Below are 27,800 nucleotides of genomic sequence, written 5' to 3'. Positions count from 1 at the left end.
GTTAGCCTGGTGATGGGTATTAAAGAGGGCACGTACTACATGGAGCACTGGGTGTTACACGCAAACAATGAATCATGGAACACTACATCTAAAACTAATGATGTAATGTATGGGGATTAACATAAGAATAAAAAATTTATAAAAAAAACTAATGATGTAATGTATGGTGATTAACATAACAATAAAAAGCCTAAAAAAAATCTATTGTCTACATTTTTATCTTGGTTTTTAGGCATTTGGTCCAGTCTTTTATATTGCCTGTTAACATTTTATTCAATACAGACATAGCTCAGAGATATTGTGGATTCAGTTCCAGATCACCACAATAAAGTGACTATCACAAAAAAAAAAAAAAAAGGTACAGGGAAATGTTGGGGTAACTTGATTATCATCACAAATATTATCTACCTTTAATCCTTTCTTAGTTCTTTGTGAAATGTGTATAATTATAAATACTATTTCTATTTTGAAAGTTAGAATATTGACATTCTGGGTTTTGTGTAGCTTGCCCCCCAAAAGGTAGTAAACAGCAGAATAGTGTGTGCAAATTTTAGATTTCTTAGATTTTAATCTTAGAATATCTCTTTTTGGCAATGCTACCCTTCTGGTAATACATATGGTAGAAAATATTGCTGATTTCAAGATAATTTGACTGACATTGATATATCACCTAAAGATTAAAAAATGCATTGTTTATTAATGTTGATAGACACAAAAATAGTTTCTATTACTCTGATTGATTCTACTGTAGGTAATTGCTAAATATATTAAGAATATTATATTACAGAATTATATAAGTAACATAATTGTGAATTATAAATAATCTACTGATTGGATAAAGGGGGCATAAATATGCAAATATAGACACATACACACACACACACAGACACACATATATATATATATGTGCATGCTCAAATATAATCACCCTGGGTTCTAGTCTCTTTCAATTCTAATAAATTAGTCTGTATGATACATTGCATATATAATGATTTGGTGGGGAGTATATTCGTCAGCCTGGGCTGCCATAACAAAATGCTATAGATTGGATGGTTTAAATAACAAATTTATTTTCTCACAGTTCTGGAGGACAGAAGTCTGACATGTGGATGCCAGCGTGGTCAAGTTCTTGTAAGACCCTTTGGCTGGTCTGCAGATGGCCATCTTCTTACCAATGTTCTCACAGGGCAAGGAAAGGGCAAAGGGCAATCTTTTCATTCTTATAAGGTCATTAATCCAATCATGAGGGCTCTACTGTCATAACCTAATCAAACTCTAATTAACACCCAAAGGCCCCATCTCTAAATACCATTTATAATTAATATAAATTAATTAATAAAATAAAAATATAATCAATACCACGTATTGATTTACTGGGAGACAGAAACATTCATTTCATAACAAGGTGAATTATTTTTCTTAGTTGGCATTTATAGAACCCCACATCCAATAGGAACAGAATATATGTGCATGTGGTTAATTCACCAAGGTAGACCAGCTGCTGGGCCATTAAAAAAAAAAAAAAACTCAATAAATTTAAGAGGATTTAAATAATTCAAAGTATATTCTTTGACCACAACAGAACTAAATGGTTAGAACACAGGGCAATTATTTTCAGCATCCAGATATTTTAATTTTTTTTTCAAAGCAAGTCACAAAAAAATTGAACACTCCTAGGTTTTTAAGTTTCTAACTTATGATTCAAGATATTAATTGAAGTTAGAATTCCTTTTGTTTTCCTGACTTTTTGTACTTCTATTATAGCAGGGTCTTTCATATATATTTCATTAGCTGCCAGCAAAGGTAGTATCCTCTATGTATTTAAGAGTACATAGGTATTATACTTTATTTAAGAGTACATTTAAGAGTACTTTATAATACTGATCCCCTCAAGTGATCAGAAATATGAGAGGATGGATTTGGTTTTGGACATATGTTCCATTTCATGACTATCAATTGTTTTTGGTACATTTCTTGTCATTTTGACATCAGCCATTGCCATTTGATATATTTCAGAATGTGATTTTGGAGTGCTGTTTGTTTTAGCAGGAATGAGTCTATGTCTACACACTAGAAGATATCCCAGGTCTTAAATTCTTCATTATCCAGGGTGCCATTCTTGACACAGAATAATTTTCTAAGAAAAGATGTGCCCAATAAATTTATCCAGAGGCATTTAAGAAAAGATCTTCATGAATTTTAGGGTATTTTAAGACAAAATAAAAGGAAAATATTCATAAATTGATAAACTAGTGGCCTATGCAATATACTTAGATCCATGTCATTCTGTAGACATACTCATTATAGAGAAAATAATTAAATGCTTTTATATGGAATACTGGATATACATGTTAGCTTAGGAATGAAGGCATAGGAGAACAGAGGACATGTATAAAGGTGTATTTAAAGAACATTTATGTTTTCCCAAGTTTTTTAAATAAGGTAAATCGTCATACACTGTGTTGACCTGTTTTAATAGATAAGTTACCTGTGCACAACAGTCTAGCACTTATAGTCAATAGAAGCACTTTTGATGCTAATACAATCTACATATTTTAAAATTCATGGTCTATGAATTACTATCTGTATGACCTTCCATGAATTATGTGTCTTTCTTGAGCTGTAAAACGTAGATGGGAGTAATTGCTTCATGGAATTCTTGTGACAATGTAATGAGTTAATATATAAATATCGCTTAGAATAGTGTTTGGCACATAGAGTAAATACTTAATACATGTGTGTTATTGTTGAAACATAACTAATTAAGCAGAAGTGAGGAAATGAATAGTTTACAACAGTTGATTAAGGTAGTTGACATGAATAAAAACACAAATAAGAACCATGAGTGGTTTGTTAAAACATTATAGGAAAGATTTTGCTATAGAGTATGACACCTCTGCATATCACAGGAATGGGTTGTGCTAGTTGAGGGAAAGGAAAATGACATGATTTCTTATCTGTATGAAAGATCTGGCTCATGGGATTACATGGATGATGATATTGTTGACTATCATCTAAACTTACTCATATGGCCTTAATATGAGTTCTTGGAGTATTTTTTTTAAGGAATTCTACTTGGTGTATTTTTTAAAGAAATCCTGAGATTTGGTCCAACCACAGCTGAGATCATTACATATCCAAAGCAAAGTCAATTCTCTTCTATCTGTTTTAACAGAGTTTGTGCTAAAGTAAATAAATTACTGTTTGTGATAAAGGACCTAAGAAGCTAAGTGACTATTGCTAAAGTGCTCACAAAAACCAATGCATCTTTTGCCTCATAAATGATTAGCTGAATTGGTTGTATTCACATACCAATCTGAACAAAATATCTGACTTGACCAAACTTTAGGTAAACTTCTCTCCTTCCCCAGGCCCCAGAATTTTGTCCCATTCCTTAAGCACTGGAAGCTATAACAGCTTCCACTTTTAAAGACTCTCCTTAAAATCAGCTGACCTCAATGAAAGACATTTCTTGCTCAACTGTCCAATAAACACACAGCCTTATTCTTAAAAAAAAAAAAAAAAAGAAAAAAGAAAAAGAAAAGAAAAAAAACCCCTTTCTACCTAACCTTTGAGATGCTTGTAGATCTTATGGTTGGAACATTTACTCAATTGTAATAGCCTCTTCACCTTCCCATACGGCAATGATCTTTTTGGCTAAAGTCTTTCCTTACTTAAGTTTGGATTTGTTTTATTTGATGTGCTACAAATGGAATTTGTTACCACCTCTCGTATTTGTCATTTTATAAATGCACTACATCCTTAAAGTACCAATTACATGATCTAATATGATGTTTGTTACCATCATGCTTATTATGTTCTGGTTTACCAGATACAATTTCAGCAGTAATGTTGTTTTAGGTTTTGATACATTAAAATACTTTTTCAATATATTTTCCATTCTTTGCACTACCATTGACAAATGGTAAAATAGTACACCTGCATTTCAGACATATTGATGAGTCCCTACTTATCAAAAACAGTTGTAATTCATTAATATATAACATGATACTTTGATTAAAATTAAAGAAATATTTACATATGGGGATAAATATGTATTTTGAGTGCTAAACTAAGGCTACACACACACACACACACACACACACACACACACACACACACAGCATTTTCTAACCCCCAAGTGTTTTAGATTATGTCCTATAGGAAGCCAACTCAAACATAGAATTTAGTGTAAAACCTGCAGAGACTGATGACTGAAATCTTTGTCCAACAAGCCTCCCAGTATCTGAGACAACCATCCTTCATTAATTGATGAATTAAATGAATATATGACAAGCATCACTAGCCTTGCATTCTTTAGATACTTATGGGTAATTCTAATTTTTTGCATCTCCTTCCTCTCAAGGAAGTGGTATTGTTTTGGTTTCCTACCTTGGCATTCATGGGCAGGGCAGTTTTGGAGGTTTCTATTTTGTTTTTCCCACTATGTTATCCCTTACCATGTAGACCAAGGACTCAATATGGGTGTTGTATCAACTACCAAGTGTGTCTATCCCAACTATATATTCAAGGACTAAAAAGTGACAAGATGTGTCCCCCACCCCGGACACATTAACTGAACTGGATGTTGGATAGGACTTCATTTATTATCTAGTCCCCACATACCATCATTCTAACCTGGTGCCATGATAACGTTAGATTTCTGAGTATTGTCACTGTGTAACCTTTTTCAAATGGTCCTTTATATGATTAGGTGTTCCCCTTTCCCCAGTGTACAGTTTGAGAAAAGGGCTATAGGTCCGTCTGGGAAAGGTCCAGATGAAGCATCCCATGTACAATTATATTGGTGTTACAGGGATATTCGTCTTGGGGATATGGCTCTCATTCAATTGGTGCATTCTGGGTCCTAAAACTGGAAATTGGGCAAGGAATTGTGAATTTTTAGTAGAGTGCCTTCTTCTGTTCATCCAACCTCAATTTCTTCTGATTATATATATTTGTTGTGTAAATGCCTGACAATTAGCTTTTTTTATTGTAAGTGTCTAACAATAATCTTTAGACTGCTGAAGCCTCCAGTTCAAAGACATTCATTTCAAACAAACACATTGCCAGTTACAGGACTAGATAAACATCCAGGCTGCCCCACCCATGGAGTTCTGTTTTTATTTTTAAGAAAGCTCTGGTAGATCTAAGTAACTATTTGACCCCTTTCTTTTCTCTTCCAGTGCTTTAATTCCCATTCTTATGTTTTAAACTCACCAATAAAGAGTAAAACTGTGAAACCCTAGCGCCCCCACCCCACCCCACCTCAACCCCAATAAAGGTAGAATCCCAGCTCTCTCTACTTGCAACTTCACTGTGTGGCCCTGGGCTTGCCATGTACCAAGACTTATAATTAGTAAAATTTGTTATTTCAAAGTTCACTGATGGCTGTTGCTGAGGTGCATCTTGTAATCATAGTAAGGACCACAAGCGCCAGCCAAGCCGTAACATGGCCTCCAATCAAGAAAATGCCTGTGGGGTAGCTACCAGAAGTAGTGTGGGCCCAGATGAGTTCCTCAGGCATTTCTAGCCCGTAGTATCACTATCAGTAGGCTGAGACTGGCACAGAACTACTTCGACTAGTATTTTTGATGTACTTGCATATACCTAGTTTCTAGTATTAAGCACCACTACTTGGCTACTCTTTTTGGAGGTTTTATCATCTCTATTTCTGCCAGTATAGTTCTGCCATACCCTCTTCTCAACATTAGCCTTTGCCAATGGAAGGGAGCCACCACTGAGTTCCTTCATGATACTGGCATTTTCTTACCAGTATGCTGCTAATGGCCCTTCTTAATTTGTACACCTTCCAGGCCTGTCTGTAGAATACAAACATCTGATGGATTTTCTGGTGTTATGCAGAATATCTGCTCCAACATGCATATGCCCTTAAGTCTGTCATTCCCTTTATCCACAGACTGCCATGATAATTCAGACAGTAGATTTCATTCAACTTGGTCCATTGCTTTTCACATGCATCTAGAAGTCATCTAATGCTTACTATCACCTGGGAGTCCTTGCCACATTCGTAAATCCAGTATCTCAGGAAAGTGATCCTACGTCAATAACTTCTCCCTCATCTATTCTTGTGTCTGCATCCATTGATCAAGTACCCTCAAAGTCTGATTCCACATGGATACTGAATTCATGAGATGTAAGCCAACCCTGGAAGGACACATCTTGGATTAGATAATTCTTTTCAACCAAGGAAAATTCTGAAAGGGCTGACTGCTGAAGGCTATTTGCTGACAGCAGTCCCAGACACAAAGGCAATAAATCCATATCAAAGTGTTCAACACACAACAAAATATGCTCTATTTACTCTACCAAACCTAAATAACATTTTAGAGACTTTACTTCATTCCCAAAATATTAACTAACCAAAAGTATTTGTTATGGTGAATGTTACCTTTCATTTGTGTTCCCATCTACTCTTTTAGGTGATATTTGAATTCTTAATATCTAACATTCCAATTTATTCTCACTTTAATGGAATTTGGTGTTTTTGTTTTATAAACAATTATTTGAAAGTATTTAAACTGGTTTCCATTGCTTGCCTAAGTTAAGAAAAATTAAAAGATTCGACCAAAGACCTTAATAGACACCTTACTGAAGAAGATATACAGTTGGCAAGAGTATGAAAAGATGTTCCACATATCATATGTCATCAAGAAAATGGAAATTAGAACAAAGAGATACCATTACACAACTATCTGAACAGTCAAAATCCAGAATACTGACAACACCAAATGCTAACAAGACTGTGGAGCAATAGGAACTCCCCTTCATTATTACTAGAAATGAATAATGTCATGGCCACTTTGGAAGACAGATTGGCAGCTTCTTACAAAATGATACTCTTACCATATGATATGGCTATGCAAGGCAGTTGTGCTCCTTGGTATTTACCCAAAGCAGCTACAAACTTATGACCTTACAAAAATCTGAATGTGGATGTTTATAGAATCTTTATTACTAATTACCAAAACTTGGAGGCAACCAAGATGCTCTTCAGTAGGTGAATGGATAAACTGTGATTTACCCTGATAATGAACTATTATTCAGCACTAAAAAGAAATAAGCTCAAAAACCATGAGAAGACGTGAGAAAACTTAAATGCATATTATTAAGTGAAAGAAGCCAATCTGAAAAGCCTACATATATTGTAAGATTCCAACTAAGTGACATTCAGGAAAGTCAAAACTATGGGGAGAGTAAAACGATAAGTGGTTCCTAAGGGTTGCAGAGGAGGAGAGCAAAATAAGTGGAGCACAAAGAATTTTTAGGGCACTGAAATACTCTGTATGATACTAATTAAACATTTTATTGTTTTAAATCCTGTATATCTTAAGAAACATGTATTTCCATATTTATTGTCTGATGAAACATGTCATGTTATAGGTTCCAGAACTTTGTCTTGATGGTTGTTTCATATTATAGTCCATGTGGATTATCTGTGTTAAGGTTTTAGAAAGTTTTCCATTCTTTTTTTTTTTTTTAAAGATTTTATTTATTTATTTGAGAGAGAGAGTGAGAGAGAGAAAGAGCACAAGAGGGGGGAGCGGGAGAGGGAGAAGCAGACTCCCCGCTGAGCAGGGAGCCCGATGCGGGACTCGATCCCAGGACTCCAGGATCATGACCTGAGCCGAAGGCAGTCGCTTAACCAACTGAGCCACCCAGGTGCCCAAAAAGTTTTCCATTCTTTCCATTAGTATGCATCTTAGGTATTAACCTGCACGATGTTCAATCTTCCCTATTACTGCTGCCATTTTATCACCACCTAATGAATTTAATTCCCCAGTCAAAATCTTCACCAATTGTGATTTTCTTACAGTAAATAACCAAAAAGTGCACCATAAGCAGACACAGTGTTGCCATGATTTTTTAGTTCTAATCCCACTGCAGTTTCTATGAACGCTAAAAACAGATTAAAAACATTTAGATCCCTTAAATCTGAGCTGTACATTAGATGTAAGCTAGTCCAGTGGTAACATTTTATAGTAGATAATTTTGCTTATATAAATGGAACAGGAATGCAGACAAGATGCCTGATGCTCTTTGCTCTGTCTGCCTTAAGTGGAACTGAAATTTGTTAAACTAGCATAGTCTTTGGAATTTTTGTTACATAAACTTCATATGTACCATTTCATGGACAAGTACATTGTGACCTGGATTATAACAAGGAATCCCTTTGACATTTGGCCCCATTTATCCTCATCCTAATAAGAGAGCCATAAGGATGGTTTTGCACCCCAGATTATCAATGTCAAATTGAACTGTGTTCACAGTTCTCAAATATGTTTGAATATTTTCCTTTTCTTTGGACACAATTAACTGACTAGATGTCCATGTGTCCTTTTAGGGGAACAACTGGGAAATCATTATCATGTATACTTTCCAATGTGCCCTATTTATTTATTCATTCTCATAGGGACTCATCCTCTTCTTCAATCAACAGTTTCCAGGACTGAAAAGTCCAAGCATAAACTGGAAACTGGAAAGGAAATTTGACTGCAGTCCTCAGCATCCTGATCATCCATGCAAGAATCCTTTTGGCTATAAAATTAAACAATTTCCTTATTGAAATCCTAGTATCTTGACGCTGGAAGGCTAGGTTTTAGTAATCATCTCTATAGTTCTCCATGGATTAGGATTCCTGAATCTCTATCTTTACAAGTGTTTACACCATAATTTTGAAAGTTAAATAGGTCTATCTGACTTCTAAAATTTCAGAACCACACCATGTTCTCAGTCATTGGCAAGCCCTGTTTTATAATGGCATCTCCTACCTTTAGCCCTGACCAACAGTGACAACTGAGCTTAATGATGTTAATGAACTTCTTACCAATATATTCCTTACTATTTTGATATACAGAGAGTAAACTTTGAGACCTCCCAAAAAATACAGTCAACTTGTAAGTTTTCTGGCCTTCCCACATTAGTACACCTACCTCTCCTTTTTTATCGTTTTATACCTCCCTTTTTATCCCTTGTTATCCCTCCCTTCACTTTTTCCAAGATTCCAATTGCCAACCTAGTAACCTATTTTCACTATTTCTCAGAGTATTAAATTCTAGGCTATTATAGAACACAAAATATATTTCCAGTTGAGTAATGTAAAAAATATGTTTTTGTCCTACATTTTTTCCTCTCTTTCTCATTCTGGAACAATCAGTTTTGTTTTTTTGTTGTTATTGTTTTTTACTTTAGGAAAAACATTACTTTTTCCTTATTAAAAACATATCTCCATACCTGTAATACCTTTTCTTACCAAAAACACACCCTACTATCCTTGCAGAGATGTTTCCTTTATTATTTCTAGTAGGCTTAATTACATACATTAATTAGAATTCCTAACCCTTAGAATTCTTAATTCCTACTGAAAACTAAAGTATGAGCTATTGTGAACTGTGTTACACTAGCATTCTGTGGATTGGAATATTTATAAATGCATTTCACAATTTCTAGAACCTTATATTCTTGCTCATAAAATTTTCAGTGTGGCACAAAACATTTTGTGGTGTCTAAATGGGGTATCTCTAGGTCAGATGGGGGCCCCCAAAGGTGGGGTGATGATTGGGTGAATGCTGGTGGAGGGAGGTGAAAGCACTCACCTGAGGCTGAAGAAAGGAGAGAGAAGTTTATTGAATATACTACAAGGGAGCAGCAGGCTGGACAGCAGAGGAGAGGCCTTCTGTCATAAGGCAGTGGGTGGGGCTGTTTCTAAAGGGGGAAGGTGAGGAGGTATGGCAACATATGGAATCTTCCCTTTTTTGGTAACTGTGCCTGATTGGAAGTAGCCCATTGGTCAGTTAGGGACTATGGATATTTTGAGGTATGTCCCCTGATGGGCCAGTCTGTATTCAACCTGGGGGTCCCGTGGCCCTTTCTGCATTCCATGGCTCAAGCCTATTTGCCTAAAATCGGCCTCCACCTATGTTTAGTAATTAATGCTTCAGTATTTTATTTAATTTGGGAATGATCTAGATATTCAATGACTATCCATCAATTAATTTATAACTGTATAACTTTAAGAAGTTATTTCTAAAAGATTTTGGAAACTGCTTTTAAGTAGATATACCACAAAGTGTAATTCTTATTAAGTTCACTTATATCTTTTATCTTGTATTTACATCTATTTAATTTACTTGTTCTTAAAAATTATTAGATTACTCATGGAAGTTTCATGAGACATTCGACAGTTAATCATTATCTTAAGTTATCTTTCTTGCTGACAAATTCTGTAACTGAGACACTATGAGCTTATTTGACTTTTAGTAAACCTAGGCAGAATAAAAGTTGTATGCTGCATTATATTTAATATTGACAACTCTAAAGACATGACTTGTTAATTAAAACAAACTTAAACAAGCTTTTCCCAGCCCCATTCCAGAATTATCCTAGATCCATGTGAACTTGAGAAACAATTGGGTAAGTTTCTATGTTTCTGAAAGTATACTTGATTTATATAAATGCTTTAAGTCAATTAATAGATCTCTATACAATATTTTTAAATTAATTTTGGCAATACCATCCAGAGGTGTAAAAAAAATATGTTCATAACAAACATATGTAGATGTAAATAAACATACAGACTAACAGAAACAGATCTTATAGCTTTTGTTTTAAAATTTTAGTCATGAGACAGGTGAGAATGCAAAACTCAGAAGTTTATAAAAGAACAGTTGGATCCAAATTGTGTTTCCGGTAGATGGAATAAGTTTACCTGTTCAAATGCCTTAAACTTTTTACTAATATTTGTGAAAATGACTTTCAAGGTTTTTCATTTGCCTAGTTTTAAAATAGACTTTCCCTTCCCCCCCCCCATAAGAATGACCCCCGCTGAAGTTTAGAGATAGCCCTCAGATCCTAGAGAAGTCAATTAGAACATTTACATATCAAAAGCACGGACACAGAATGTAAGTTCCACCTTTTGTTTCCTGAGTACAGAATTTTTGCAAACCCTATAAGCCTTTTGACATGAATAAGGGAGGTTTTGGGATTGGTAAAAAGGTTAGATGGGCTTTTTCTGTTCTCTGTACATTTGTAAGACCAGTTCTACAAGTTGTCTTCAATTTGTGGGACAGTCGTTTTTATTCCTCAAAGAATTGGGTGGCAACCTGAATGATATCAAGGTACGGACCCAACCATCCACCTACATTATTTTCTATTCTTTATATCAGGAAAAACATTTTAACCAAGATAGAAATCAAAAGATTCTTATGTTCTAGGTTTAGAGCTATTTGTCTTTGGAATGTTTTTCTTCCCCTCTGGGTACATAGTTTCATTTTAGTTTGCAGGGGAAAGCTCTTTAAAAAGTTCCTAGGAGACTGAATATCACCTTCCAATTTGACCAACTTCTGACCATAGAGCTACTTAAAAAACAAAAACAAAAACAAAACACAACTTTCAAATGTTTTGTCACATTGAAAAAATTTCTTCAGCCTGGATAAATATTTCTGACAGTACTGAATGACCTCATGGAGTCAAGAGGCATCCCCAAAGAGGGAGCAGAAGATACTACCCTCCTAAGATCCAGAGGCACTCCCAAAGATAGCCAGAAGAAATATTTAGACAATTCCCCTGAGAGCTGACAACAGTAGGTAGAATCCCAGCAGCAAATAGAATGCAACTCACATTTCTTTTCAGCTATATTTTTGGGTCTAGAACCTGATGGCTGAGCTGCCTGCACACACAAGAACCAACAACAAAGTGCATGCCCCAAGCAGGCAGAAAGCCAAGCTAAGCCAAGCCAAATTCTCAGGAAACAAAATGAAACAAACAAGAATGAAATAGCTGTCCCTGGGAGAGAAAGGATCAACAACCAATGGATACCCCAAAACCAAATTCAGTCTAGTTTTGGAAAGGAAGGGACAACATGAAATTTTACCTTCGTTTCTCAACTGGGCACCACAGAGATCCAGGAGAGCCTGGTAAAAATTCTCACCCTTTGCTGGCTTCGGCCAGTGTTCTAGGATAACATCTGCACCTTCCAGGGCATGTGGGTTTAAAGTAAAGAGTGTAATCCTAGTATCTACTAGAATGTAGCAAAGTTTTCCATTAATTTTGATGCCTTTTAAGCATTCAACTGGTACCCACCAATTCTGTAGCTTTGGCATATGAGATTCCCATTAGCAACAAGTTCATTATTCCTTTTACAAGATTTCTTTAAAATGACAGATACCCTGATGGTTTTTAATAATCCAACTTGTACATACTTAGATTTTGGTTTTGATGGTCTAAACAGTCTAAATTTGTCTTATTTCCCCAAGTTCCCCAATGGTTTATGCTGTAGATTAAATTTGAGGGCTTTTTGAGCCCCCCAACAGCTGCTATCCATTATAGACTTCCAATATAACTATCCCAGAAACTTGTAGGAGCCCAGACATTTCTGTGAAATTTAATAAACCCCAGAACATTCCCTGGACACCAGAATCTTTCTCAAAACTTTAATAAACCCTGGAAACTTTCAAGTACCCAGAACCTTTTTAAACAAATATATACTTTAAAATAAAGTTTGGATTGGAGAGCTGCATGCAAGGAAGTGAAGCTCAAACCAGAGAGGGACTTACCCACAGCCCTTGGTACTGATGACAGGAACAGTGAACTCAAAGAGTTCAGCAGGTGCCTTACCTGTGTGTCTTGTTGTCCCATAGACCCCTAGCAGCTAGCTTTGGATCACATTCCTTGTCACCAAAACTGTTAAGAAATGATTAAAGAAAACAATTCAGGTGACATAAATGCTTCATAAAGCAACCAGTCTCCTTTCAGAGAACCACAAAATGGGGCTACTGGTTTGTAAACTAGTGCCTGCACACAGAGGACAAGGACAGACACAAGAAGAGGCAGACCACTCCACATGGGTAGGTGGCAGGTTAATAAGCAAGAGAACTTATGCTTGAGGCTCATCTCGGATGGCTGCAAGATGAGTATATTTCCATACCTACCTACCAGAATCTTAAAAGTTATATAGGGGTCTTAATTGGGTTCAAACACATATTCAGTCCAGGTGATCTCAACAACAACTTTCTCTCTCAAGGCTGGGTCATTGAAACAGCTCCCAGTGTGGGAAAGGTGGGCAGAATATACATTCCAAAAATAGGAAAGGAGGCTCTCTTTGCTCCGGTCCAGCTCATGGGTCAACTGGGGTCACATCCTATCAATGCACTCCTCCAATAGGGGCAAAAGGCAGGACATTTGTGTGTTTAAATAAAGGATAAAGAACAAGTTAGAAACAAATAGAAAGTATCTGATTGGCTGGTACCACATCATCAACCTCATCTGAGGTGAGAAAGCCCAGATGTGGCTTGGCAATTAGGGGTTGGCTGACTGGATATTCAGTGCTTCTGGTCTAGTGGAATGTTTGCAGGGACACAAAAGTTATCGAACTTTCAGTTGCTGTCACGACACCAGGAAATGAGTGGCTCCATCTCAGAGCTAGAAATTTTTTTTGAAACTTGTAAGTACTATTTTTCTCAGAACTCACAAAATCCAGAGAGATTTTATCTTTGTGCACACTCCCTTCTACTCATATTCCATTTTGCTCACCTCCAGTAAAGTTTTAATAATTTCTACACAATTGCATTCCAGGAGTTATCAGTGTTAGATCTACATTAGTGGTGATATTTGCCACCTGCTCAGTGCATGATCCAGTTTCCATTTAAGAGTCCATATCCTCTGGGGCACCTGGGTGGCTCAGTTGGTTAAATGTCTGCCTTTGGCTCAGGTCGTGATCCCAGGGTCCTGGGATTGAGCCCCACATCAAGCTCTCTGCTCAGTGGGGAGCCTGCGTCTCCTGCTGCCTGCCGCTCCCCCTGCTTAGGCTCTCCCTCTGTCAAATAAGTAAAATCTTAAAAAAAAAAAAAAGGTCTACATCCTCAGAGTAATCCTGATTTTTTAAAAAAATAAGTCATATGTTGTGTCTTCTAGAAAGCACATGTTGAAATTCTAAAATCTGCAAGAAGAAATTTTATTGAGAACAGCTTAACAAAGGAGGATTGGGCAGAGGGAGAATCTAAACTCCAATGAAGATGCAACAGAGGAGTCAGCTAATCCTATAAGGAGCTCTGGAGCTATCATGGTTTTTCATAATTTTTCCATATCTAGCAAAGGATGACAGCCTCTGTGGTTCTGCATTCATTTGATGGAATCTGACCAAATGAAGAACATACTTTTGCATGAGGCAGGGTGTTGTTTTTTTTTTCCCTTCCTGCTGAAGATAATTCCTAGAGACTCATCTGTGAACAACCAGAAACCAGCACCGCCAGCGGCTATAAGAATCGGTTTCTCATTCCTGAAAGCATGAACTATAGCATCCACCCTTGTGTTGATCAAACTGAGCTTGATCTCATAGGAGTTCCTAAAATTCACAGAAATGAATTTCATAAATATAGACCTGGGGAACAAGAGTAAAAAGAATTAATTCCTAGAACTCGATCTCCATATTTCAAGGATAGATCTATGTACATTTACCCCTGCAATTATAAGTTGCTCATTTATAGCATTCTCAGTTTCCTTTAGGTATGTATTAAAGATTTTATTTATTTATTTGAGAGAGAGAGAATGAGAGACCGAGGGCACGAGAGGGAAGAGGGTCAGAGGGAGAAGCAGACCCCCCGCTGAGCAGGGAGCCTGATGTGGGACTCGATCCTAGGACTCCAGGATCATGACCTGAGCTGAAGACAGTCGCTTAACCAACTGAGCCACCCAGGCGCCCCTGTCATAATGTTATTAAAGAAAGCCCAGATGAAAGGTTTATGGTGCTATAAAGAATTTTGTGGTACAGACCAAAGGTGAGGCGTTATAAAATTAAACAGATGTAAATCTTTGGAAAAGACCCATGCAGAATTGGGCATTAGTGTGCTAGCTGAAGTTGCAGGGCTGAGATGATTCACAGTTGTTGCAAAATTTTATCTGATGCACGAGTTAAATTAAAAAAGGAGTACTAATAATTTATTCCATAATTTATTCCATTTGATCAATAATTTATTCCATTTGATCAATACAATTGGTTGACAGTATCAGTAAAGGTACAAAGTCATGAATACTTTGTTAATGTTGGAAGTAGTGCAAAAAATAATACCACCACCCTCAAGGCAACTGGCCTGCAAAATAAGCATCAGTGATTTTCACCTTCTGTTACACCCTTGTATAGTATTATCTCACACTGAGTAGGATAGGTATAACCTGTTATAAACCATCCAATTCCTATAACCCATAGGAATTGCAGAAAAGATGGTGTGACTTCCAAGGCTAGATCATAAAATGCATTGCACCGTGGATCATTTGCTTTGGGAGAAGCCAGCTACCATGCAAGGCGACGCTCAAGCAACAATATGAAGTTCACATGGCAAAAAGAGGCCTCCCGCTGACAGACATGTGACTATGCCAAATGGAAAGTGTATTCTCTTCCTTAGTCAAGTCTCCAGAGGACTTCAGCCAAAGTCAAACCATCAAACCACTTAGCTAGGCTGCTCTGAAGGTTTTGAACCACAGAAACTGTGTGAGATAATAAATGTTAAGTGTTGTTTTAAGTGATATTTTTTGGAGTATTTGTTACATAGCAGGATGTAACTAATACAGCTATTAAATAAGAAATATCCTGCCTTATTTTCAAACTGCACCAACATTTATGTAATGGTGAATCTTGGCTGATGCCAAGTTCAGGCTTTCAACTCCTAGCCTACCTAACTCTCTGGGATGTTTTGAAACACTGAAACTGGCATCCTGACTTTTCTAACTTAGGGAGAATGTAAGCACTATGTGGGGTAAAGCTTAAATCCTGACCTATCATTCCTGACAAACGGAGTATAGAGTGTGGGGCGTAGGCACTCAAAGAGGGGAAAAAAAAAAAACATGATTGAGGAGTTCTACCCCATTACAACCCACATCTAAGTTCCAGTAAGGAGGAGTGGCTCCCAGATGCCAGGAGGAGTTCCTTTGGTCTACCATGGCAAAACTACACACATTTCCCTATTGTGATGGCGTCTCCTTCTGAAAATGCTAAACATTATTTAAGAAAAGGCCTTCTCCTTTGGAAGGGATCACTGACCATGGGAATCAATCACTGGAAACAATTTGGCTTCAAGAGAGGCTCCATAGTAACAGGAACATTTTATCACCATCTTGCGAGGAGTCCAGGAAATGTGTATGGCAAAAGAATCACAGCATCCGAATTGCTTTGGTAGGTAGGACAGCAAAAAACTACCAAATGTGTAATTAAATAGTAGTGTCCCAGAATACAAAGTGCACAATAGTGATCTACCCGTTTTAAAGTCTCTTATATGTCTACGTCAGCACCCAAAATACAGTGGATGTTCCATAAATATTTATGGAAGAGAGGGATGAATGAATGAATGAGTTTTTCTAGGGTCAGTGGAGGCTAAGGATGGATAGTCTCACCATAGAAGTGGGTTTCAATAGAATCTTCATAGATATCAGAAACTTTTGACAGGGTGATTTTAGATCGGTTGAAGAAGAGTGGGATTGTAAAGTCAGAGATAGCTTAGCTCAAATTTCAGATACTACAGCTACTCCTGCTGGAAACCTTTACAGAGGCAGGAGAAATATGAATAAGAGTGTCCCAACTAATTTGTTACATGGGGGATATTAATTCAAATGACCTATATACAAATTGCTCAAGTTTTCTCTCCTGGAAAACTCAGACAAATGAGGTCAAGGCAATATTATAGTAATAATAATAATTCATATTCATGTGAGATTGTAAACCTGAGAGAAGGCAATTTTATTTTGTAAACAATGATAATTCTAATGGCTACTTAAAAGGTATTTACTGTGAGCACCTGATGACAAATATTTTAATGCTTTTCCATGGACATATATATAATATTTAACTGATAGAAAACATCGCTAGAAGGAATTTTGGTAGAAGTGTTAGAATTAGGAGTAATATGAGTGAATGTGATATTATATAAATATAACATTTCTTAGTGTTCTGTGTAAACATATTATTCTAAATTTTAAATATGTTTATATTAAGAAAACATGTTTAATATGTTAAGTAAGATTCACAGGTAATTTTCACACCTAATTATGAGCTCTGGTAGGCAATTTAGAGGCTATTACTATTATTCCAATTTTGCAGAACACAAAATTGAAAAAAAAAAGATTTTCTCAAAGTCATAAAATTATGAGAAAGATAGGATGTAAACTCCAAATCTTATTATCACAATATGTATTCTCTCCACACCCAATTTTAGCATATTGTAAAGTGTAACAGAACTCGGCAAAAGTGTGTTTTGGTTAGGTGAGAGTTTCCATATATGAAAGAATAACTTTGGCTTTGGAATTTATTGCACCCAGATGATATTTTACCTTTAACAAGACTTTTATAAAGCAATGGCTCAAACTGATAGTGTTTATTGACAGTTATGTTGAGGCATTCTTATTATTGAAAACAAAGAAAATTAAGAAAAATGCTTTTTTAGGGTACCTGAGTTGCTCAGTTAAGCATCTAACTTTTGGTTTCAGCTCAGGTCATGATCTCAGGTTACTGAAATCTAGCCCTGCGTCTGGCTTCTCACTCAGCATAGAGTCTGCGTGTCCCACTCCCTATCCCTCTGTTCCTCCCAACCCCCTCAATGAAATAATCTTTAAAAACAGAAGAAAAAACTTTTTTTTCTAAAGTTCTTATATAAAAGGACTTTTTTTTTTTAAAGATTTTATTTATTTATTTGAGAGAGAATGAGATAGAGAGAGAGAGAGCATGAGAGGGGGGAGGGTCAGAGGGAGAAGCAGACTCCCTGCTGAGCAAGGAGACCGATGCGGGACTCGATCCCGGGACTCCAGGATCATGACCTGAGCCGAAGGCAGTCGCTTAACCAACTGAGCCACCCAGGCGCCCTAAAAGGACTTAATCTAGTAAATAAATAAGTTTATATATTAATGCTATAATAAGGTATACTAAGGGAACAATGGCAGCACAGCAAAGGATACTAGCTGTGCTCAGTTGTTTAAGCAAAACTTCTACTGGGAGAGCACATCAAGAGGAGATTGAAAAGTTCAGATCGTGAAAGGCTGAGAAGAATTCTACAAAAAGTATGATAAATGGAAAAGGAGACTACAAACATTTTGCTATTAAGAATGATATTCAAGGAAAGAATATCAACAAATGACTGAATAAATATAGTAATTCAGGCCCTTGAAGGCATAATAAGGACTTAATATGCAATTTAATTTTTCCCTAGGTGATGGGTAGAAAATGAATGAGTATTGAAAGCCTTCCAAAGCAATGTCTACCATTCCTGATTACAAAATCTTCCCAAGATGGCTGAGGCATCTACAATGCACGTACAAAAGCATGTCCAAAAGCAGTGGATAGAAAAACTATTGTTTTAAGTGGCAAGTGGGGAAGAATGGATGGCTGCTCACTGCCTCCTCACATGTGATCTCAAAGTGGGCATTTCTTCTCTGGGCACTTGGAATAATTTCTAATGGATTGGCAAAGCCCCATATGCAAAGGCAAACATGCCTCACAATCACATGAAATTTGAGACATTCAATCTTTTATAGTGTTGTATCTCAAGTCACAAACATCCTGTTACACAATAGAATCTCAATAAAACATTAGTGAGTATGGAATGAATGAGATTAAAGTCAGCTAGTGAGCAGTCATGAAGAATTTGCCTAATCTGATTATTTTTTTTCAACTAAATACATAAGACTTAGAGAAAATCAGCTTGTACATGTAAGTTAAACTGTAAGGGATAACTTACCATGTATTACTGTTTTCTTTCATGTTCAGAGGAAGTTAATATCAGCAGTGGCATTTAGAAAATGTCTGACGTGCTTAAATATAGGGAGCTTATACAGCTCTAAATAATGAAAAAAAAAATAGGAGCCATATTTCTTTTAGTTTAAAATGGATCCAGATAAAGTTAAGGGAAGAGTGAAATTTCCTAATAAAATTCCCCATTGTTGTGAAAACAAGGTCATTCCCCCACCATAGAATTAAAAGCTTCATATAAACAGAGCTGATAAGTAGTTTATCAGATAGGATAGGGTATGTTGTAGTAACTCATGTACAAAAGTCCAAAAGCCTGTTGTATTAAAAAAAAGTTGATTTTTTTAGTAATTTAAAGTGTATTGTGGAATTGGAAAATGTCCAAGGCAACTGCTTTCTCAGCAGTGAGCCAGTGATCCAGGTTGATGAAGGCTCCACCATACTGTATGTAACTAAATTGATGATAATATATGACCTTCCCAATTAAAGTAGCAGGGGAAGGGTGGTAGAAAAAAAAAAAAAATCAAGTATCAGCAATTAAATACTACCTCTCAGAAGTGACACACCTTATTACTACTTACTTTTCATTGCTCATAGTCAGTCATATGATGATATATAACTAAGTGGCCAAGGAAGTGACTAGAAGGGGAAAGAAGAATAAGTATTGATGATCAGTTTTAATGTCTGCAGTTGACAGGTAGATAAATGGATATTGGAAAGTCAACCTGAAGGCATCTCAATTTGAAGTGAGAAATTCTATCACTTAAATACAAATTCTTTAATCTTTGTACAATAAAGAAAAATTGGGAGGACAAAATCAAGACATAAAATCTATCTAGTTATAGTCAATCTTCTCCCCCTGTGATGAGCAGAAAGAAAGGTTCTAAGACTTATCATAAGCTTTATTTCAAATTAGTTATCCACCCTTGACAAAATTATCCATACACAAAATTCTTTTGTCACAGCCAAGATTGATACAATGTATACCTTAGTGAAAAGTAAGGGTTCATGATTTCCCTCAAGTTCTCAAGTATGCAAATTCTTGTATACTCATTAAAAATGATAAAGATAAAGGGAATTAAGAGTACCCTTATTTTGATGAGAACTGAGAAATGTGTAGAATTGGTGAATCATACTGCACACCTGTAACTAATAACACTATATGTTAATTACACTTCAATTTTTATAAAGGACATATATTTAGTTACAACAGGTTTAACAATTCTAGAATGAAGAAGTCCTTTGATCAATAGAAACCAATCATTTTTTAATTAATCACAATGTTTGACTCAGTATTTACATCAGATAACTGTTCCGAAGATGATCAGCCTTATATTTCTTATTCTTGTGAGCATGAGTTGCTTTTAGTCATTATTCAGATACTGCCCTAATTAACCATACAATTCTTAATGAAATGCTTTAGAGAACATAAAGAATCTGACAATTTTCTAAAACTGTTATTATTATGAGAAAGGAGTTGAACAAATGTTTTGAAAATTCAGTAGTTTCCCAGTATTTAAAATTCATTCTTATATTTGCATTTGGTGACAACTAGGAATTAAATACCAATGAAAAGTCCCTATTTAACATTCCTCTAAGGGGTCAACAAGGATCATCTGCTATTTTCTTATAGGGACAATGAAAAAGGTAAAATGAGTGCCTTTAAAGATCTGGAAGAAACTCCATCTTGAAAAAAAAAAAAAAATGTTCACTGAAGGAAAAGTAGCAGAAGAAATCTTCCAGGCTAATTCGTCCTGAGTAGTATGTGAGTCATTTAAGCAGCCAGGAAATTCAATGGCTGAATGCTTCACTGGCTCTGCCCCCCAGTGGGCAGGGCAGAGCCCATAACTCAGACAATCACCTACCGGCTGTTAGTGCTGTACCTGCACATGTGTCTTATCCTTCCCACCGTTAAGTGATTAACCCCACGTTCTAGGTTTATTCAGCAGGACTCAAGTGGTTAAACTAATTAAATTGGTGATGCCCTACATTAACCTCTACGTGAATTCCAGCTGCATTACTCCTTAAGAGGGTCAAGATTCCCACCTCACTTCAGGGGCAAAAGAATGCCTGCTGAAATTCATAAGGAGAAAACAAATGTTGCCTATGGTTCAAAGCTTCCTTTAAAGCTATTTTTACTCATTATTTCAGAATATTGTTTATTAAAGGGATGGTAATACTGTAACATGAAATGAGTTATTGAGTCAAGTCCTTGCAATAACCTACAGGGAGCTTACCTAGCCAAGGGGGTAACTACTGACTTAGCAATTTTAGGATGAACAACCTAGACCTAGATATATTCATTCAGTAATTCATGTAATTCATTCAATTATTCATTCACTCATCACATTACTTGCATGTATTACTCGCATTTAGAAAGAAGGTAAGAATATAAACAATTGAACAAATGGAAAAATCCTTTTATCATTAAAAACCCAAGTGTGCCACGGTAAAATTTTAAAAGAACATATACTAGAATAAAATTAAGATTAAAAAAACATGACAAAGGTGTAAAACATTAATAAGTAACTACTTAAAAAGTGAAAGAAAACTTCAACAAATGGCTAGTGATTCGGTTCAGCATGCATCAATGGGATAACCAATGTCGTGCCAAACATTTTCTAGATATAGCTTTTACTTCTAAGCAAGCAATTTTGTTTGGGGCAGCAATGTATCCAGTGAAAGAAACAAACAAACAAAAAAGAGTAGTTCCACAAATTCAAATTAGCACACTCATTAACTACAGTATTTATTCTCGAGAATGTGTAAGTGTCGATGAGGATTGAACTGTATTTTAAAATGAGCATCCAAATTCATTGGTTCAGAAACCTATCAACAAGAATAATGCACCTACCATCCCAACATTAACTGAGAGGACATGAGTCAAGGGCATTCTTAAACAACAAATTCTGAAGACAGACCAAACTGTTATGCATATGAAGCAGGTTGTGAGGTCAGCGTGCAGAAAATATCACAACATAAGTTAATGCTAACAAATGACACCCTGAAAACACCTTTTGAAAGTAGCCCTGACAACTAGAGCATCTGCAGGCATTACCTCCCACATGAAACGTCACTTGGTGCTACAGAAGGGGCCTATGATGAAGGAACACATTTGACAGGTAATACAAGATAAATGTGGATTATAAAAAAAGAAAGTCATGTTTGTGTTAATATATGACTGGATTTCTAGATTTTTTATTTAGAAAGCAGTATTAAATTTACTTTTTAGATAATGAGTTTTTTGTTCTGTAATTTTCTAACTATCAAAATATATTACTGAGAGACTTACAGGTCTGAACACTAAGAAAAAGCTGTGTCTTCATTTAGAATTGCTTAAGGAATTTGATGTTTGAGTTTGTGTTCTGAGTTTTCTCATTTTCTTTGACTTCCCCTGTTTTGCTCTCCTTTTCTAGCCATTACACACCCCACATGGTTCCCCCTCATGTTACTAAATAATTTTACTCTATCATTTAATTAGATTTATCCTCAATGCTCAGGTGCCTTTCTCTGTACTGAGTGCTTTTTTACCTCTCTAACTTGTAATACTTTGGCATTTTATATCATTCAATAGGAGTTACTCAGCTATCATGCAAAAGGGATAAAATGTTAAAATTATCCCACCTCCCTTATGAATCAGGTGACAAGATCATTTACTTTATCATGTTATTTTCAGTGTTTTATAACAATAACCTAGGTATTATTCCCATTTTACAAAGAAGTTAACCTAACTTAGAAATAACTCAGAGGTAGCTCACTTGTTTAAATTTCAGTAGCAAAGCTTGAAAGTTTCAACTGATAAACGGTAGAATCTGGGTTTATCGTAGGAGGCCTTCAGTCTAGACCTTCTTTCAGTTGAATTGATGTTTTCCCCAGAGCACTTCCCAGTTTAGGTTAGCTACTTTTTCTAACTTCACAAATGTCTTTGCTAACATTTTCCTGTATGATAGCACTATTCCCAAAAGGGAAAAATTAAAGAAATGAAGTGAAATTTTAAAAGCCTTGATCATGATTTTAAACTATAAAAGAAGTCCTATTAATTCCTAATAAAAATTTCCTAAGCAAAAGCAACAGTGTCAACAAAGTATTTTGCCAATATTGTTATTTTCAATTATAGATCATAGCACACAGAATCATCTCAGAAAAGTGAGTAGGTAAGAAAAACAAATTAAAAAAAAATTGTTAAGGTCTTTGTACTTTCTTTTTTTTAATTTATTTTTTTAATTTATTTGACATAGAGGGAACACAAGGAGGGGGAGTAGGAGAGGGGAAAGCAGGCTTCCAGCTGAGCAGGGAGCCTGATGCGGGGCTCAATCCCAGGACACTGGGATCATGACCTGAGCTGAAGGCAGACGCTTAACCGTCTGAGCCACCCAGGTGCCCCAAGGTCTTTGTACTTTCAATTTTACGGCTTAGGGTCAGGGCCCACAGATTTAAAACTCACCGGGAAGAATTTCCTATCAGGAAGTTTACTGTCACATTATCATTCCCATAACCTGAGGAAAAAAATTCTGTCTACATACTGTCACTGCTAGTAATAAGTTATCTGTGTAACAAATGAATAATTACTGTCTAAAAACACACAGCAAACTGTGGGCACAGAGGAAGGATTTGCATCTGGGGTAAACTAAGAGAAGGCAAAACCTTCACAATCATGTTGATCCAAAGGGCCTGAGACAAACAGGAAAACCTACTTTGTATATACCAGCTAAGGAATAATGAACCAAGCTCAAGTAAGTGGTATTAAAGCGAGGGGACTATGGGAGGCTGAGCCCTGAAAAAGCGCCTGAAACATAGCCACAGGATCCCTTATGAGCTTACAATCTCAATTGTAGACAAGGATAAAACTCTAATGTATAACAAGCCAACTTGGACAGATGTTCAGAAGACAGCACTGATTAAAGGGTACTTGTTTAGCTGAAAAGTTAATTCACTTTGATAGATGAGTACTTCACTGCAAATGAAAATTTCATTTTACTTTATATTAACACCTTCCATAGCTAATTTGAAACTAACTAAATTTGATGTTATTTTTTTCTGGAATATCTTCAACAATTCAGAAAGCAATTTTATTTTTAAGTGCTCTTTTTCCTTGAAGAGAAAAAAGAGGAAATTAATAAATACACTTTTTCTGTATTTTAGAACAATTAAACAATGCTATCTCTCTAAATTTTATGTTCTAGTTCTTCAGGAAACACAATACAAACACAATCCTAGACAAACACATAATCTAACATATGTTGCAATTCCCTGAATAATACAGTGCCCAGGATATCCAGCATTTCCTTTGCCTTTTGTTAAGTACATGAATTCTGATGTGCAAATATGAAGTGGGTCAGGCCATAATTTTACCATACATTAGAATCTGCAATACATTAACATAATTATCAACCTCAAAGAGATATTTTACATTTTCTAGCATTGCAAAGAATAGTTATGGGTACGAATAGATAGAAGCCCCAATGAAAAAGTAGCTTTTAATGAGTCAGATAAAACGTGAAATAAATATCTAGTAAAAATACGTAAATATATAATTCGGGGCACAGAGTTGTGTTAATACTAAACTCAAAGTCAATATTAAGAAAATTAATTCTGGTGAAATATAAATATGCAGTTGTAGTCTTAGATAAAGCTGTATTTTTAGTTGTCGCCTAATATTTTCCCCAATAAAGTAATGAGGCCCGTCAACAACACGGTTATCAGTGATGATATTCCTCAATTATGCAAACCTCAAAACCAACAGGAATTCAGGGAGAAGCTAAATAGTTTTGCCATTTACTTACAGCGTATCACAGATCATGAGCGCTCCTTCCGTGTCCTTTCTCTCTCCTTCTTCTTATCACACCCAGAAGAAGTGGTAGAGCATTACCCAGCATACACTGAACTTAGGTGTGTTGGACCCTGTGCTGCACCAACCAGCTCTCCCTTCTGGATAAAGGTTTGATCTCCTCAGCTTCTGGAAGTTCTCGCAGGCCGTGGCCCTCACCTGTAAGCCATCTCCAGTTATTGCCTCTGTGGGAGACAGCTGTCGTTGCTTATTCTCTTCAGCTACTTTTTCTCTTTTCCATCCCCAGGGCCATAAACAGTGCCTGACCTGTAGTGTCCACTCAATAATTTTTCGTTGAATAAATAGATACATGTTCATATTTATTCTACACAAGTGAAATATTCTTTAGATAAATTTCCTCCAGTTATATCATTCTGAAACATGATTGTAGTTGATGAATTGATAAAATTGCCTCCATGGTTGTTTCCAACTGAAAGGAGAACTATCACCCTACTTTTTGTTGTGTGCCTTACATCACTATATTCTGTCCCCCCACAAATTGCAAACTTATATATATTAATGTGTAGAAAAATGTTAACATTTGGCCACAGAGTTGAAAGTTTCCGTGTATCACATTCACAACTAATACCTCAAAATTTATTTAAGTTTAAGCTAATTTATACCAAGCTTACTCAAGTGATTTTGTATCAGTTTGCAATCCATGAGGTTCATTGACACAGCTGCAGGGGATAAATTCCAAACTTAATGAACTAACACTTACTGAGCACCTACAATATGATGAGCATGATGTTCGTTTCTTTAAAAATATATTTCTCATAATCTCTGCATTAATCTTGCAAAGCTGAATATTTATCCCATTTACGGAGGAAGATCATGATGCTTTGTGAAGGTAAACAAACTTCCACATCCAAATACAATGCTCTCAATTTAAAGTATTTAATCTTGCTAAATGCCTCACTAAATTATGCAAACTTAGATGTTTAAAACTCTATTCTGACAAATTAACTATTGGGATCTCTATCAAGTCAACTCTACCAATGTGTACACCAAGCCATTCATTTATGCAAATATGTTTATTTTGCAAATTCAAATTCCACTGAAATGCCTATTTGAACCTGAATTAATTGCTAATCTGGTTTTTCCCAATTCACTATTTTCTATCAGATATAAATCCCATAAAACTTCAGCATTATTGCTACAATTATATTCACTTTAGTTACATTGTTTTCTGTACTCTAATATAGAGATGTACAGGTCAACCTTGCATTTGAAAAAAAGTATTACACATCTTAGGGTATTTGCACCCTCCAGAAATGTCCAAATTCTGTGTAATACTTATGATACTTTATAAAATTCTCTTATATTTTCATTTTCCTTCCACGTTTTATATCTAAGCATTATTCAGTTTTTTCTCCCCAAAAGTTTTTTGGTTATTCTATTTCTAACAAATTAAACATATGATTTATTTTTCTTCTTGATAATTCTAACCTCTCCAACTTCCCTTTTAAAATAATTCTGCTATGTTAATTGGTGTTGGCAAAACTTCCAGTTTCATATCAGCTACAAATTTCATTAACATACTGTTTTCGCCATCTTCCAGATCATTAATTAAGTTGTTAAATAAGATCAGCCCTTACACTGATCCCTGTGGCACTCCATTAAATACATTGACATTTTGTTTGTTATATTTCAGTCAGTTTTATATCCACAAGGCTTTGCTTTTATCCAAGTCAATTTGAATTTTTTATCACCACTCTAAGACACTCTATGAAATATTTTATTTGCTATTTCTAAGTAGATATATTCCATATCCTTGACAATATTGGCTTCTCTCCAATTATTCTGTGGTAGAGGTAGTCCGAAATTATTTAAAAATTGTGGATTTTTAAATTATGATTGCTTTAATATCAAAATCCCTGGATATTTTTTCTCTTGCTATCTTTGTGCTTATTTTGGGGTAATATAAGTTTTTTATTGTGTCCTTTCTGAGACCCACATTTTCTTTCAAAATTCAGGTTTTTTTCTAATTCTATATCCCTTTCCAAAAAAAAAAAAATTTCATTATTTCCTTCTTACAGAAATATTCATGCTATCCAGACTCATGGAAGCAAGTTTCATCACCTCATACTTTTGTGTTGAATTTATTGTTTTCCATAATTTCTTTAATCTTTATTTTTCAAATCAAATATCTGCTAATTTTCCACCAAACTGGTAAATTGGCTTTTATTATTGATCCTAACAATTTATATTCACTTAAAATAAACTTTATGTAGATTTAACCATTTCAGTTAAGACTTGGTTGAATATCTCTCTCATCTTATCCTATGCAGAGAGAGACTATTTAGAAATTGAACTTATAATTGTATAATAAAATGGCATTCTATCATTTCCCAAATTTTAAATCCATTTCTATATCTTGAATCTTAATTATGGAATATGCTTCTTTCTTTTAGAAGAAATTAGATAAATTTATTCATTCAATATTATTAAAATGCATTTTCTTTTATTTGCTATCATATTCCTCATAGAGTCATCTATTATTAAATCAAAAATAAGAAATGAGTTAATTCATAGTAAACCTTGTAAATTTTCATCATCATTATACCTTTTTTTTTTTCTAGTTTTAAGACATGCTCCTTGACAACAGTTTTGGCAACAATTTTTTAGATTTGACTCCAAAAGCAAAGCCAACAAAAGCAAAAATAAACAAGTGGACTACATCAAGTTAAAAAGCTTCTGTACAACAAAGGAAATCATCAATAAAATAAAAAGGCAACTTACTGAGTGGAAGAAAATATTTGTAAATCATATATCCAACAAGTAGTTAATATCCAAAATATATTTTAAAAACTCATGCATATGAATAGCAATATATATACATATAATAATAATAAATGGGCAGAAGATATGAATAGACATTTCTCCAAAGAAGACCTACAGATGGCAGACATGTGAATAGATGCTTAAAATCACTAATCATCAGAGAAATGCAAACCAAAACCACAATGAGATATCACCTCACACCTGTGACAATGGCTAAAATCAAGAAGATAAGAAATAACAAGTGTTGGGGCGCCTGGGTGGCTCAGTTGGTTAAGCGACTGCCTTCGGCTCAGGTCATGATCCTGGAGTCCCTGGATCGAGTCCCGCATCGGGCTCCCTGCTTGGCAGGGAGTCTGCTTCTCCCTCTGACCCTCCTCCCTCTCACGCTCTCTGTCTCTCATTCTCTCTGTCTCAAATAAATAAATAAAATCTTTAAAAAAAAAA

This window comes from Leptonychotes weddellii, chromosome 3 (assembly GCF_054177405.1).
Source record: "Leptonychotes weddellii isolate Sample4059 chromosome 3, ASM5417740v2, whole genome shotgun sequence".
NCBI classification, from domain to species: Eukaryota; Metazoa; Chordata; class Mammalia; order Carnivora; family Phocidae; genus Leptonychotes; species Leptonychotes weddellii.
The sequence above is the reverse complement of the archived record's forward strand: the minus strand, read 5'-3'. Positions refer to the sequence as shown.